The sequence below is a fragment of the Metopolophium dirhodum genome, unplaced genomic scaffold, assembly GCF_019925205.1.
Source record: "Metopolophium dirhodum isolate CAU unplaced genomic scaffold, ASM1992520v1 scaffold8, whole genome shotgun sequence".
NCBI classification, from domain to species: domain Eukaryota; kingdom Metazoa; phylum Arthropoda; class Insecta; order Hemiptera; family Aphididae; genus Metopolophium; species Metopolophium dirhodum.
The window spans coordinates 108,828-125,000 of NW_026869952.1; positions in this window are offsets into that span (position 1 = coordinate 108,828).

Consider the following 16,173-nt stretch of genomic DNA (forward strand, 5'->3'; position numbering starts at 1 on the left):
GTAAAAATTCCGCCCGGGCTCGTTAACCTCGAGCAGTATATTATTGGTATACAGAGTGACGAAAAATACAAAATTCTCGTAGTCTAGTAAACGCCACGACAATGGATGTCTATAATCTATATTATATATTTTATAAATCCATTACGATAATTATTGCATGCACTCTAACGCACGTTTACATAATATTGAACATTTGCGAGATTTCTTCTATAGTAGTAGTCTTCATTGTAGTATTATACAGTATATTATAATATTATACTACATAATATTATATACTACCCAATACGAATACTACCCAAGACTGTATGTAGGTACGTCGACGCAGGTGTTTGACGCATTACAAAATACGGTCGATATCAAGATGAAGACGATTTTTGACAAAAATCTATAGGCGATGACGATCCCTTATAATTTCGGTACATAGGTAATTTAAAATTAATTGTTAAAACATTTTTATAATCATTTTTAAAACAGTTAAAAACAATTTCATGACAAATTTTATACTGTGTATTAAGTACATTTCCTATGTTCCTTTGTATTATATTATATTTATTGTATTATACTAAATAACAAAATATACTCATATACCATTATTGTCTAAGATATTTACGTATACGAAATGATAAATTGATCTGCACCAGATGGATATAGTAATAATATATGGATATATAACCTAACCCATTTGGACCAATTAAAATATATAACCTATAGGTTTATCTAAGTATAATGTGCAATGTACATACCTAATATACTAATATATTTGTATCAATTTCGGGGATCCATTTTTAGTTTAGACCAGAGAGTAATATTACGCGACATTTCACTCGTTATAATCGAATTCATAAGTACATAAATTATAATAATAATTTGTATTGCATAGTCGTTTTTACTATTTTGAAAATTTTTAATTGGACATTATGAGTTATGACTGAATCATATTTCATGTTTTGTAATTAGCTAATAATAATTATTAATATATATAATATAATATCATGTGTATGATAATTGTTCGTAGAATGGTGCTTTGGCGGGTATGGCTGGTCGCCGGTCGGTAATATTTAGGTACTTGAACACACATACTAATTTAATAATTACAAATATTTGTTTTATCAATTATTGATAAATCATCAATATTTTGCGATTGTGATGGAAATATTTGCAAACATCCTTTGATTTTGGGGTCAGAATACCGACAACGTTCGCGAACCAAGTGATGCAGATACCCATATCGAGCACATCACTTGCATATTACGGGCACATTAAACAAAAATGTACATGCCAGCAAAAATAATCCAATGATATTATCTACTTAATATTTATATAATACGCTTTAGTGTTATGCTAAAACACATCATACAGCACGGTATAGGTACCTATACGTGATTTTCCGCAACCTAACCATTTAGTACCTGCAGCAGTGTACAAAATGTAAATACAATAAATTTTAATTTCTTAGTAACGGTACTAGAGGCATATAAAACTGTTTACTTCTACAAGGAAACTGTGAACGATAAAGGTGACTTTGTGCATCCTACCTTGACGAGACGCCTGGCGCGAAATCTTCAGATAGCGGGAGGCTCATGTGTGGTGATTAAGGCCAGAGGTGATTAAAATACTCGTTTCGTCATTGCACAACACCATCATATTATTATAATATGTAAGTACACTCGAGATCTTGGTCGCGTAAAAGCCGGTGCTATCGAGATCGTGGACACGAACTGTGAAAGTAAAAATGCAAAAACAGTGAGATTGATAATTAGATTACAGAGACAGACGCCAATAGACGATAGTATGGCTGAGACGACCATTTCATAATACTATAGACGACGCCACGACGGTAAACGTTTATGTTAACAATAATAATATAATATTATGGTCGATGGTCGCTTGGCCGTGTTTACCGCGGTCGGATATCGTGTGTTTAGAACATCTTTGGTTTTGTCACAACTGCGTTTTGGTGAAAACTTTCCCAACACGCACGTCAGTGAATTCCACTGCAGTGAGGCGCTATTAAAGCAGAAGACCTCTTTCACCGTAGTATGCTAACAACAGTGGTAAGCTCGGTCGAGACCACCGACGTCCATCGTATCATCGTGTACCATCGTGGTAACGAGTAGGTAACCGAATCGCTTTCACGTCACTGTTTGTGAATTCGTGTATTATAAAAAAATATTATTGGGTAAAGTGATGGGAAGTGTGACGAAAGGTCTGTGAAATGTGTTATTAACAAGCGTTCATATCACATACGAACTGGAGAAACGCTCGACCGTTGTTTCACGTGGATTATGTACCGGATTGTTTGTAAAGGTTCGTAAAGATGGCAGGATGCACACAGTCACCTATATTATTTTTATACTATAAGAAATCGGTGGCGTAGGCAAACATTTTGTATGGGAGGGGAGGCTTATACTGTAGTCACTAATCATAAATTGTACGTCGTTTGACCAAGAACCTATTCTTATTTTCTTTTTGACTTTATGCAATGAGGGTTAGATGAGTGAATCCTTATTTTTTTTTTAACAATTCGAATCGAACATTAAATTATCTTTAATTCGAACCCATTAAGCATCGCATGAACGTCGCTTATCGATCAATATGATACACATATTAACTCTATATAGGTATATAGCTATATATATATGTATACGTGATATAAGAATACCTATATCGAATAAATACTATATCAGCTGCAACTTTATAATATTATCGTGTCCTTCATTAGTATAAATTGGCAGGGTGAATTCGTGTGCCTTCAACGTGGTAAAAGACAAAAGCACCCGCGGTGTTTACAACGTGTTAGCCTTTAAATAACGGCGCATGTATATAGTATATAAGGTATAATATATGATAATATAATACATTTTAATAGAGTAACATATATTAATGTATGCACCATGTGCATGACTTTTTTTTATTGAAATAAAAATTTAATTTAAAATAATTTAGCGTTCGTGTGTTTATACTGCACTATTTAACACTGCATATAACAAACTATTTTATAACAATGAGGATTTTCCATAAAAAAATTAAATTCCATGTGTGCATAATTCATTTATAATTATCATAACAATTTTTGATAGGATATTTTCAACTTGTCCAAACATGCGAGTTAAACAATAAAAATACGGTAATAATAACTATCAAATGTGTTGAAAACCATTTTAGTCTTATGATGCACTATCGCATATAAATTATTAAATAATACTGGCAAACTCAGTATCATAATATCATTATTGCTCTATGGTCGTGACCCGTGGAAACAGTTTACAATAATATCTACAAACATCATAGTTACATGAATTATAGGATAGATAATTAGGAAATGAAAAAGATTCAGTGGTAGCGGTAAAATTATATTGTTTTGGCGGTGCTGTTATGGAAGAGATAAATATTGTGTCTGATTGAATTTTTCTGCTACCACCATATAGTAATGATAATATTATTAATTGTACAATGAATGTTGTAAAATGTCTTGATACTCTTATAATTTTCGTTCATCGATATTTAAATTTAAAATATCGTGATTATTTTTGTAATCAATTTGGTTTCCTGTCATAAAGTGTCTTCTTGGTAGGTGTGTGGACATAGGTACCTACAATTAAGATCGGTTGGAGATGCTGTATAAACTCTTATTTTGATTTTTAATCTAGTGAAACCCCTACACTCCTCTACTAAGTTAATATATTTATAAGTGGCACACCTATACAATAAATTTAAATGTACATCAAGAGGACATAATTTTTGTGTAATACCCTTTAATAATAGAGAATTAATTGACCTTTTATCCAACTGAAAGTAAAAACATTCAAAGATTAAAATATCGTAAAAACTTACATGAGAATATGATAGTATTGTATTAAGCATAATATATTATATATTTATACATATAAATTAATACGTGGAGCCAGAGTACAGACGTGTGAGTGTCTTACTACCAGTTACATCGCATTATTAGAATTAAAAACTATATAGGTTAAGAAAACATTTATGTAATATGTGACAACATTTATCACTAAGAAGTAGTTGATAAGTTATAGAGGAGTGGACAAAAAAAAGTTATTTGCAGCTGCAGTGATCGCTTGATGCAGTAACTTACTGCAGTAAAGAACAAATCAGTAATGAATTGTTATAAGTACTTTAAATTTTAATAATTGTTTGTGTTCAATACTATACGTCGGAAGTAATCGGAAAATAGGAATTGAACGTCAATAATTTCAAACGATGCTTTTTTCCATGCTATCACCAAATGTGTCAGTCAATCGCAATCAATAGCAACATTGCAACAACTTTCAGCTGACTTTTTGGATAAAATCCATTTGCTTCAAGGTTTTCGATTTTTAAGCATAAAGTACAAGTTGTTGTCACAAAACAAATTTGAAAACCGTGAAGGCCGGTAGAGTACATTTATTCCGATTTTTCTACGCCAATAACTCAATACAAATTTAAATAGTGCACTTATATTTTATCCGCAATACTATTCGTGCATACGCTGTTTTCTTAAAAACGAAGTTAATAAATAGCGATATATCTATTAAAAAACTTGGAGCACCGAATCTGGTTAAGCCACATGTCGCACAGTGGAAAATTATAAAATGAAAAACAAATGAGATAAAAACTCATTGTTAATGGACCTACAATAATATGATACAATATATACTTCTAACATTGATGAAAATATAAAAGTCAGCTATCGCACTTATCAATGTGCAATAATAAAATAATCATGACATATTATATTTTACATTTTCCATCTCACAAATACGTTACCACGGTTGCTGTAATTTATGTACCTAGATAATAGTCAATAAGTAGGTACCTGATTATATACAGTGTTTGTTTGTGTGTACCCCCAACTTATACAATCAATAATTTTTGCCAATTTTACTGGAAGGTATAAACTTACTATTCAAATATGAAAATAATATGATCTTATTATAAAGTTATACCTTATAATGTTCAAACTGCACTCGTGTATGTAAGAAAAATATCCAAAATAGAATTTCCAAAATAGTAATTTAATTATTGTATATATATATTATTTAGAACTGTCTATTAATCGATTGAAGTTTTATTTTGTACATGAATTTTCTATTTTAAGCGTATAAAAGAATATAAGTAGGATGTACTCGTGAGACAAAATGTATTACGATTAAAATAAATACAAATGTTTCATCGAGAAATATAATATTATCTAGCTGGTAAGCATAATGCGACAAGAGACACTGCAGCAAGTACTTAAATATCATAATAATTGCAATGTATGTGATTCCATTGCGTGTCCCGACACTATTACAATTTACAATTTATTCATTTTTTGCACACGTTAGGATTTATTTGTCTTATTTAAGTATAAATGTTAAATTTATTTCATAAATTATACCTATATAATAATATTATGGTCATGTTGGTAAAAGGATCGTGTATTTTTTCCGAAAAATAATTTTATTATTAAAATAGTGTTAAATAATATACAAAACATTATTTAAATAATTTTTCCTAAATCGTTATTGACGTAGTCGTATATTTTATTTAATTGTTATAACTAAAAAATTAAAGAAAATGGATTTGAAAAATTCCATAAAATCTTTCAAAATATTAATCACTTTTATGTAACGACGGAAAAATTGTCTGTCTCTAGAATACAAATTATTCCTAAAACATTTACCTGCATGTTCACAAAAATGACGGTTTGTTGATGTTTGAAACCGTACAAAATGTATTTCAGACATAATTTGTTTGCTCTGTTTGTTAATATTTCAAAGGCTAAATAACTTTTATTACCAAGATTTTATACCGTCGTGTGACACTTCGCTCGTTTTATGAAAATGTTCATAATTTAAATTGTTATTATATACTCATGATTCACACGCATCACGCATACAATTTAACACGCACATATTATTATTATAATGCACTGAATGACGTACGTTTTGTACCAGCGATTTTGAAGATAAGATTTTGAAAATACTACTTAAATAACTTTTAATAAGTGTTACTTATTATTTCTGCCTGTACACAGCTCGTATTCATCATACTTTAAATACTTTTTCATTTTCTACGATTTTTCACACGAACATCTTTAAATATAAATATATATTTGTTTAAATAAAATGTTTATATACAATCAGACATTGGCTAAATATTGATCACCTAACAACGGATGTAAAGCATAAATTATTATGATTTTAGTTCTCGTATTTGCGAGGTATTTATGAGGGCGTTAAAGCCTTTTAGGTACTCATACAATGTATTATACATTATAATAATTTGTTATTAGGTATAGTTAATAAGTATAATTGTATCATTATTTGTACTGTACTGAGCTCCTCAGAGCGTATATATTATCAATAAATAAATATTTTCACCTATTTGATGGTTTGACACAATAGGCATTCGTAATCATCATAATAATTATTATTCATATTAGTTTCAGACTTTTAATTTTGTTAATTACTTTTTCTGCCATATACAATATTTTACAATAATGGAAAAATATAATATTTTCATTTAATTGCATTGGATAGCAGAACATAGTTTAGTCACATTTTATTAGGTACCTAATACAAATTGAGGATTTACTTTTTCCATTTAGGAAATCAACATTAAATAATGTTTAGTACCGTAAAATATGCATACGCATACCATAATTTTGGTTCATTTTGGAAGACGCGAGTGCAACCATATTAAATTTAAAAGCATATTATCTGGTTGCATTAAAAATACAGTGTTTTAAACGGAGCCCAGTTTATTACTGTTTATTTCTTTATTCATATTTGATAAGGTCATAAAAGAAATATTTCTCAGAATATTTGGTTAAATATTTCTAAGATTAAGTTGGAATGTTTATTTTAAAATGTATGAAATGTATGAATACCTGACATTTAATGAAAAAATAATAATTACTTACGTTATTTTTTCAAAAATGTGTTTTATGTTTGTATTAGTATTAATACACTTATAATATCTCAAAATTACGTATTCATCAAATACCATAATGTTAAGTCTCAGTGACCATTATTATTGTTTACCAAATTATAAAAAAAATATTAATTTATAGATTATAGGAATAATTTATTTAGAACTGGTTCACTGTAAACTTTGAATTATATTTAAAAATATTGATAATTTTACACAATTCTTCTTAATGACTTAATATACCACCAGTGTCCATGTTCCAAACTATTTATAAATAAGTGAAACTCGTATAGCACTTTTATTTCTCCAAAAAGGGGTTTCCAAAATTTTTAATATGTTAAACTTAAAACTTTTTAGAATAAAGCAAACATTTTTTTAACGTTGTTCAATATTTGTATACATACATAGTTTCTTAACGATTTTAACTGAAAATGTTTAATTTAAACTAATAATCAGTAAAATATTCAAGTTTCTAGAATGATAATTTTATGAATATTATGAAACAAAATCAATTTTGTTAATAATCTAGAATCCGTTAATTTTTGCACTTTTATTCCGTGTGTTTTAAGATAAAAGAGAAAATCAACAACTCATAATATCTTTCATTTAGTACATCAAATCCAAATGTAGGTAAATGTAATTATCCCTATTCCCTACGTGTCGTATAACATTTTTGTAATATTTTTAATTCCTCAAAATATAATGTTTTTCGAAAACAAGCAAGTCAAAATCAGTAGTTCTCGCGAAAAGAATGTAAAGGAAAATACATTCATACAAAGTTACAAACGTAACTTAAATCTTCAACTACATAGTAGGTTACTGATTCGCATTAAAAATCGATATGATTTTATGGCAAAAGAACAAAGCGAAGTTTTATACGTCATATAGTTATCTATACTTGATTTTGATTTTTTTAATCTTAACTTGTGTTTTATCGACAATTTTATCATCCCAGTTATTTAATGTCAACATAATTTTTAATAGCACAATATCAATACAAACTCTTATTGTTCAAAGTCAAATATTCTTATGTGTCAGAGAAACATTACAACGTGTGAACATTCAATTTCAAGCCCACGTTTTATAATATAGTTTATAGTTTTTGAAAATATATGAAACATTCTACCAAGGTAGAAAATGTACTATCCATGCATTTAAACAATGTTCTTGTATATTGTAAATTGTAATGCATTAGGTATGTCTATAATAGTAACCTTTTAAATGAGTTTAATTTGAACGAAACAAAATAAAAGCACTTGTTGTAGTTTATATGAAATCTAAAAAAATGTTTATTTTACGGTATAATAAGTAGGTTACCTATATAATATTTTAATTATTTTATTTTTTGATTATAAAAATAACCACAATGAATATTAAGACATTTTTGAAATGTTAATTTAAACCAACTCGTAAAACAATTATAATACATAAGTACTTTATTATGAAAGATAATCAGCGCATATAAATATGTTTAATAAAATATATAATAAATATACCACTGTAAACACTAATAAACTATAGAACAAAACATAACTATTGTTATATCGTTGTAAACGTTGTGATCGAATGACAATAATATGATTTGTATAAACTTATGAGCGATTTTTTTTTATTCGTATGGCAATAATAATATGTGTCATAAAGAAACCATAATATTGAGATATTTTACTACAACTTGGCAAATTTAAAAGTAGTTAACCCACTTTGTTAATTTAAGGGGAATAAAACCACATCAAAAACAACCTTTCCACTGTGTACGCTCGCAGAAATTTTGTAGTGGACATTCGCCCACATTGTTTCTGCAGGGCGTATGAAGGGCTCACAATTTCCAGTGTAAAAGTTGTTCGGAATTGCAAAAACGCTTTGTATAATATTGTATATATTTTTATAGTTTTGTACGAAACCAGCACCGTGGTCCTTTGGCGTGACTATATTATTATTATTATTATTATTATTATTATTAGAAAGGCGAAAAACATCATAGAAAGGATTTTATTACCACCACGCCACTGTCCGGAAACAGTCGACCGTCCACGACCCCTGGGAACACTCCTAGCTACATCCGACGAGTTGACTTTGGCAGTATATATACATTTTTTTTCCGCTTTAGGGGTACGCTCTTCACTTGGCAGCAATTGTAATTTATGTTTCTGTTGTGTATGTATAAGTCTCGCTATATTCCTCCTTATTTCTGTCAAACCACGGGGATGTTTTTGCATATTGCCCCACAACGTTAAGGCGTGTACGCTGTGCTAGTGTATACATATTATTATCATGCGCGCATATACACTCATAATATACGGTTTGATGAATATTAAGTGGTAAGAAGTATGTCCCGAGTTTCTTCCGGCACATTCTAACATATCTTCCCCCTCCTCCCTCGCGCGCGAGCTAACTGTTTATAAAAGTTTCATTTTTCCATTAATGCAATTTTCCTCGTACCGCCACCGCGCGCCGTCACCGCCCAAACAATAAATTCACCTGTCCCCGAGGCCAACGAGTGTGCGTAGGCTTTTTCACCCTAAAAATCTCATTCCGACGATTGAGAAACATAAACTTTGTTACTTTATTCACATTCTCCGCCATTTCTTCGTACCGAGTGTCTGGCGTACCCGTGAAATTGTTCTTTAAATAATTGAATACCTGCAGAGTAGGTATTTTCCGCTGGTTTTATTGTTTTCGTACATTTTTTATGTGTAAAAAAAGCTTCCAAGATATTGATATGAACTCAGAACTATGTACTTAAACATAAAATAAATGGAAAAAAAAATCGTTTGAGCAGATTGAAAATACATTAATAATAGGTATTAGTTTTTTGATATATAAACATTGAATTGTATTACATTATTAATTAATTGGAATATCATCAAAAACAAAATGTTAAAAATATTCCACTTTTCAAATACTTATGTTATTTAAATAGTATAACTCTGATTTAAAAAAAAAATAGCATGTAATAATATGCAATAATAATATTTTATAAACAAATAGTTTTAAAAAAAGCAAGTAAGTGGATGTCGCTCTGCTGTACAGTAGGTTACAAGTGGGTCAAAGTATAATGGTTTGTATTAAACTTGAATTCAATGATATAATATCATTGTATAGAAAAACGATTCTGAGAGGTGACGGTGTTTCAGTCTGGATATTTCATATTGTTGTTATCTATTTATTATATCCTGTAAGTTGAAATAATATTATAATATTATTATTTTTTAATCGTTTCTATGGTGATAAACAAAGCGTTAAAATTAAAATCACATTTTTAGCGGTTTTTCGTAATTTGTCGGTGGTTTTTCCGTGGCATTAAATAACTATTGAGAAAATTGAAAAATGACCTCTTTAAAGTACAATATTGATCCAATTTTCTAAAAGATAAGGTACTATATGTTGAAATTGAAGCACTGCTTCTGGTAAAAATTTTGTATACAGGATAAAAAAAAAATAAATAAACAGCATTGTAAAACATAGGTTTTGAATAGCCTCACAAGAATATTTAAGTAATACTGAAATAAGTAGGTACTAGTTGCTGAATGAAAAATTACTTAACAAACATCTTACTATATTTTTTAGAAAAGGTCATAAAAGGTAAAATTATATTGATTGTACTATTTAAATATTATTATCACAGGGCCAACCACCATTGAGTGTACATAGTGATTTGCCTGTGAATAGTATTTTATTTTATTTTACTATAAGTAATATTGTGATCGAAAATATGAAATGTATCAAAAATATTACTATGAGATGTATAAATTGTACAACAGTTGTAGTAATTGTTGTATACTTGTATGTATTGTATTCATAAATCATAACAATATAACATATATTTATTTTTAAAAAATTATTTTCAAAGATATTTTCAAGCTAATATCTAAAACAAATATTAAATTTGGTACAATCATAAAAATGTTAAAAATAAAAAGTTTATATGAATAACTGGTGGAGGAAATTGTCCACTAACGTCATCTCAGACTAATATTAAATTTATGTATGAAAATAACCATAGAATGCAAATTAAGGTTCTCATTAAAGTATAATATGAAACAGTCTATTTTTATGTTTTTAACACACGTGCTTGAAAAATTAAATAAGAAAATTTGAAAATTCTGTTGTATTATAATAGATGTTGAGTGTAGGTACCTCGTCGTTGAGTAGGCCACTGCAGCTTAGTAAATGTATTAAATAATACAATGTAATTTAATGATAATCATTTAACTAAACAGTTTGGTAAATTATATCTTGCGACTATAAAAATACTAATATAAATATATACCTATTTGGAGAAAATGTCAAGTATCAATGGTTATTCCTTTTTGGAATACAACAAAAAAAGACAAGATTGATTAAGTCGAAAACTAATGTTGCGTAAATATTCCCGATTTCCATATTTTTATAATTAGTTTTTTCTGATTGTACTGAAAAGCACCTACTGGGGATTTTCTATTTTAAACATCACAATGTACCTACATTCAATTTTCCACTGGAAACCAAATTTGAAGATTGTAGTTCTTTTTCTGCTTCAAAACCTGATAGACATACACAAAAATAAAAAAATACATTATTTTAAAATACTATCACCTTTCCACTCACTTTTTGCACACCTTTTTCTTGTGTAATTTTGAACTGCACAATTTCTTTTTTATCAGTATTACAAGTTACGTTATCGGTATTGAATCTAATTGATCAATTATTATTATAATATTATTGTGCCAACGAATCACATTGTAGAATATTTACTCTGCAACCAATATATATAGGAACCTAGCATCACGTTATATTTAACGCATATTACTTACAGATATTAAGTTGTAACTAATATAAATTAATTTACAAGAATATCGAAATAAGCCAATAGATAATAAATAATATCAACAGCAACATTAAAATAAATAATATGTATAGTGTTATTTAGAGTAAAATATAATTATTGTAATGTTAGTTACCTATATTAATTTGTATAATTATTAAACTAGGTATAATTAACAGTGATGTAGAAGCAAATCTCCCACGGTTCACTTTTCATGAAAAATTATAGAGGGGATACAGCACCCCACCAGAGATATTAGGGCTAGCTGTGCCACTGTGAAAACCTGCTTTAATAATATATTATAGGTAATTACCAGTCGTAACCAATTACCATACCTTATACTGTTGTAAAGTACTCACACAACCACTATACTTTCATTATATCAATCACAGGTAAATATTATTATAATTCTTTGCATACCTACTGTATTACGCGATATTATGAGCGCTTTCGAAAAGCAACTGCGATTAATTAAATACCAATTTTTAGAACGACTAAAATAATCACACACACACACCCACACACGCAGGCACGCACACATACTACTTTATTATTCGCTTAGGAAAATAAATGCGGTCGTGTGTGTAAATCGTACCGAATAGTATTAAGCTTTAGTTTCGGCTTCAGTAGTCCTGGAGTATCATAATACTACCTAGTATATACCGATGGTATTATACACAAAACAATATTGTGTTGTGTGACGTTTCCAACCACTATACCACTACATGGGTACCTACGGTAGGTACTGGCGCTGATCCCGTGCAAACATGGTGTTTTATTAAATTACACCTCGACGGTGGCGATAAAAACCACATACCTACTGGCTACTAGTACTCTATACCTATCTACACTCAAACAAACCCGAGACATGGCCCAGTGTCAGCCGGTCGGTCATATTTCCAAAACAATATACTACGCAGAACTCTTCATACGTATGTAGCCTGCCCACGATGAAAAATATTATGCGCATTGTCATACGCTCGTGTATGCGCTTAAAGTTACCGACCAAAAGCTGCTCCCGTTATGGATTTTACAAGCCAGCTAGACTATGAACAAACGCGTTCTAACCCATAAATTTTGTATTGTTTGACGCCAAGATCCATATTTTGATAGCGCGTAAACATCTGATTTTCACTGCCTCGTTTCAGCGATTTTATCGGCTGCACCGTCGACACATGCTATTAATAATTTGTCATCAACGTCCCCTCATAATTCTACATATGTATTTTTATTCTCTACATGTTTTACGACCACATGACATTTTTATAAACTCTTTATTGTTTTTAGTTATTATTATTATTATTATTATTGTTATTATTGTTATTATAAATTTTTTTTTTTTTTAATGTTAAACATTGTATTTGCATCCAATAAACTCCGAGATTTATTAAATTCAACCCCTCCGCCGCCGCCGCCGCAATATTATTATTGTACATATACGCATGTGTGTAGACAAAGTACTAACGCGTTTTAATAATATATGTATTCATTAAGTATGCTACATTTGTCATGTCCGCCGGAACGACGAGTGTATATATAATGTTATTATTGTGATTTATAACATTTTTACATCACAACCCAATATGGGCGATCAGACAATAAAACATATAGATTTTGTAATTAATTGACGAATAGCGAGAACACTTGCTAAACGTGTATTTTCGTTTGATTCATTTGTCGGGCGAAAAATTATTACGATTTAAATGTTCACTGCTGTGGCAAACTTGGATTCGCCGAAACACCTCCTAAAATTGTTAGATATAATATGTGTCATCTATAATATGATGATGAAAAATAACCAAACAATATTATAAACAGTAACAGGATTTATCATTTTTCTATTTTGTAATTTTCGTACAATACAACGAAAAATATTGTTTTGGTTTTAACGGGAAGTAAAAAAAAACAAAAATAATAAAAACAATAAAATTGCATAGAATACAACAATTATAAAAAATGACCAGCAAAGTTGTTGTGCAACGTTATGTCAGTACGAATTTTATGTACGAACGCCATAAAATAGATCTTTCCGCATTGAACTTATAGATTAGAGTTTGAAGTTTTCTATTTCAGTCATGACGTGCGTACGAAAAAAGGGGTGAAAAGTTTTTGAAAAATCGTTTGACAGTTGCAAAACTTAAGCGGGAGAAAACTAGAAATATTTAGTACGATATATTTCAACCGAACTACATTAACATTATAAAATATATTATATAACGGTCACGCGTATTACACCATCAAAATACACTTAAACTAATAAACGCAAAAGCCTGCCGGAACAGAATTTTCTGTTTATTATAATTCCATCGGTATATGATATGGTATAGATATATATATATTATATATATGGTATTGACACGACGTCATTTACTATATATAGCCTATTCTTTATTGTTACTGAGACGGAAAATATATTAATATGATGTGTTTCATACGTGGGAAGATATACTACTTAGATTACTTTTCGATGTGGTGATTCGATACGCATATAAGTATATAATACCATAGTGTAAAGTAGATGCATGACACCTTCAGAACACTATTATATGATGTACCCATAGTATGGTATGGTATTGATGGTACTATGTCTGTGCAACTGCGTTTGTGTTTATGGATTGGGCGCTGTTGAATAACAATAGATTATTACCTAGGTAGGTAATGATATTATTATATAGTCCATGTGATATTGAAAAAATCGTAATTATTCTACAGGTTACGCTTTTTTTTGTTGAGACAAACTATTTTGTTTTTTTATACATATATTTGGTAAAAAGCTTCAACTACAACAGAGGTTAAGTCAAATACAAATATTGACGATGAAAATTTACAATTTATGCCTTAGGTTTAGATACTGTGGAAAAATGTACTGATTGCGACAGTGTTTTCTTCGTTGAGGACTTGGTGATGTATGAGAGGGTTGTTGAGCATCTAACGGGCTTTGGTGCATTTGGGGCAGTTGATTACTACCTAATATATTCCCTATTATTAAAGTTGCATTAAAAATAACGCATAATGGTACTGGTTCGTTTCTGATAAGGTAAGCAAGTGTTAGATGAGAGTGGCCTTTTCTTAGCTCGAGTAATGGTTACTTCCTCTCTTCCTTTTATAAAAAGAGCAAATTTAATTTTTTTTATACAATTTTACACTTCTCAGTTTGTTGGAGAGAAGTAGGTGTAGCCAACTTTTTTGCCATTCTGCCATTATTTTGTGATGGATAACGTTGTCAGTTTCAAATGAGGTTGATGCATTAATTTTTGTAAATAATGGAGATGTGGTGACTTCGTATAATGTTATGTTTGCTTTCTTATTTCCAGGTATCCTAATATGTGAAGGGACCTACATGATATATGTAATGTTATTTATTTCCTATAAGATTATAATAAATTTCTATCTGTGTTGAACAAGTTTATTATATGGATAGCGATTTGAGATTGATGAGAGGGTCACTGATAATAATGCTGCAGCTTTTCAGATTTGAAGATGAGATGTTTTTTATAAAATGCTACATAAATAGGCAGCATAAGTTTCAGCTGTATATTAACTAGTAAAGGACGGTAAAGACTACTGATTACAGAAAAATCCACAATACTATTTTATGATGTAGAATGGTTTGGTGTTGGTGTACTATGTTCGTGCGAGTGCATTTGTGTTTATGGATTGGGTGCTGTTAAATACAAGTTTAATATTATTAGGTAATTATAAGTCCATGTGGTATAGAGGAAATCGTAATTATTTTAAAGTTTTCACTTTTTTTTGTTTAGACAGTGACCTTTTGTCAGCAAACTCTTTACGACGACCGATAAAAAACGTGATAACAACCCCACATAATATATAGGTTAGGTTATACGTCATATTATGTTCTACTTCTTATATAAACCCCATAGAGCCATATCAATTTATATAATATTAAATCATATTATTATAATAATAATATATAAGTACTATTATAATTATTTATATGCCTATGTGCCTACATGCAATAAATTATTACTAATACGTATTTATGTAATAATACCTATAATAGTATATAATAATATACTTGATAATAATTAATACCTATATAACGTAATACGAAAAACTAAATACCAATCGTACAGTTTTAGCTTATGTATTTGAACGTCATCATTGCGTAACAAATCGTCTTACGCGAGTAACGAAGGAATGGCTTTAACGTCCTTATATTATATATATATAGATAATAATATATAGGCTCACGAAGTTCTCTCGTTCCGATAATATCCAGTTTGGATGGGATGTAATCCTCGTGCGTTCGGATGGTCTGACAAGGACTGGAAAACATATAAGTATAAATTATACGAGTATATATTTTGTGTGCATATAAATAGTGGCCCCCGAGTGAGGCACGTGAGTCAGTCTTCTTACCTCTGTAATAACTAATAAAATTTAATAAGAGGGAAGAAAATATTAGAAGAAAAAATATTTAAATACAT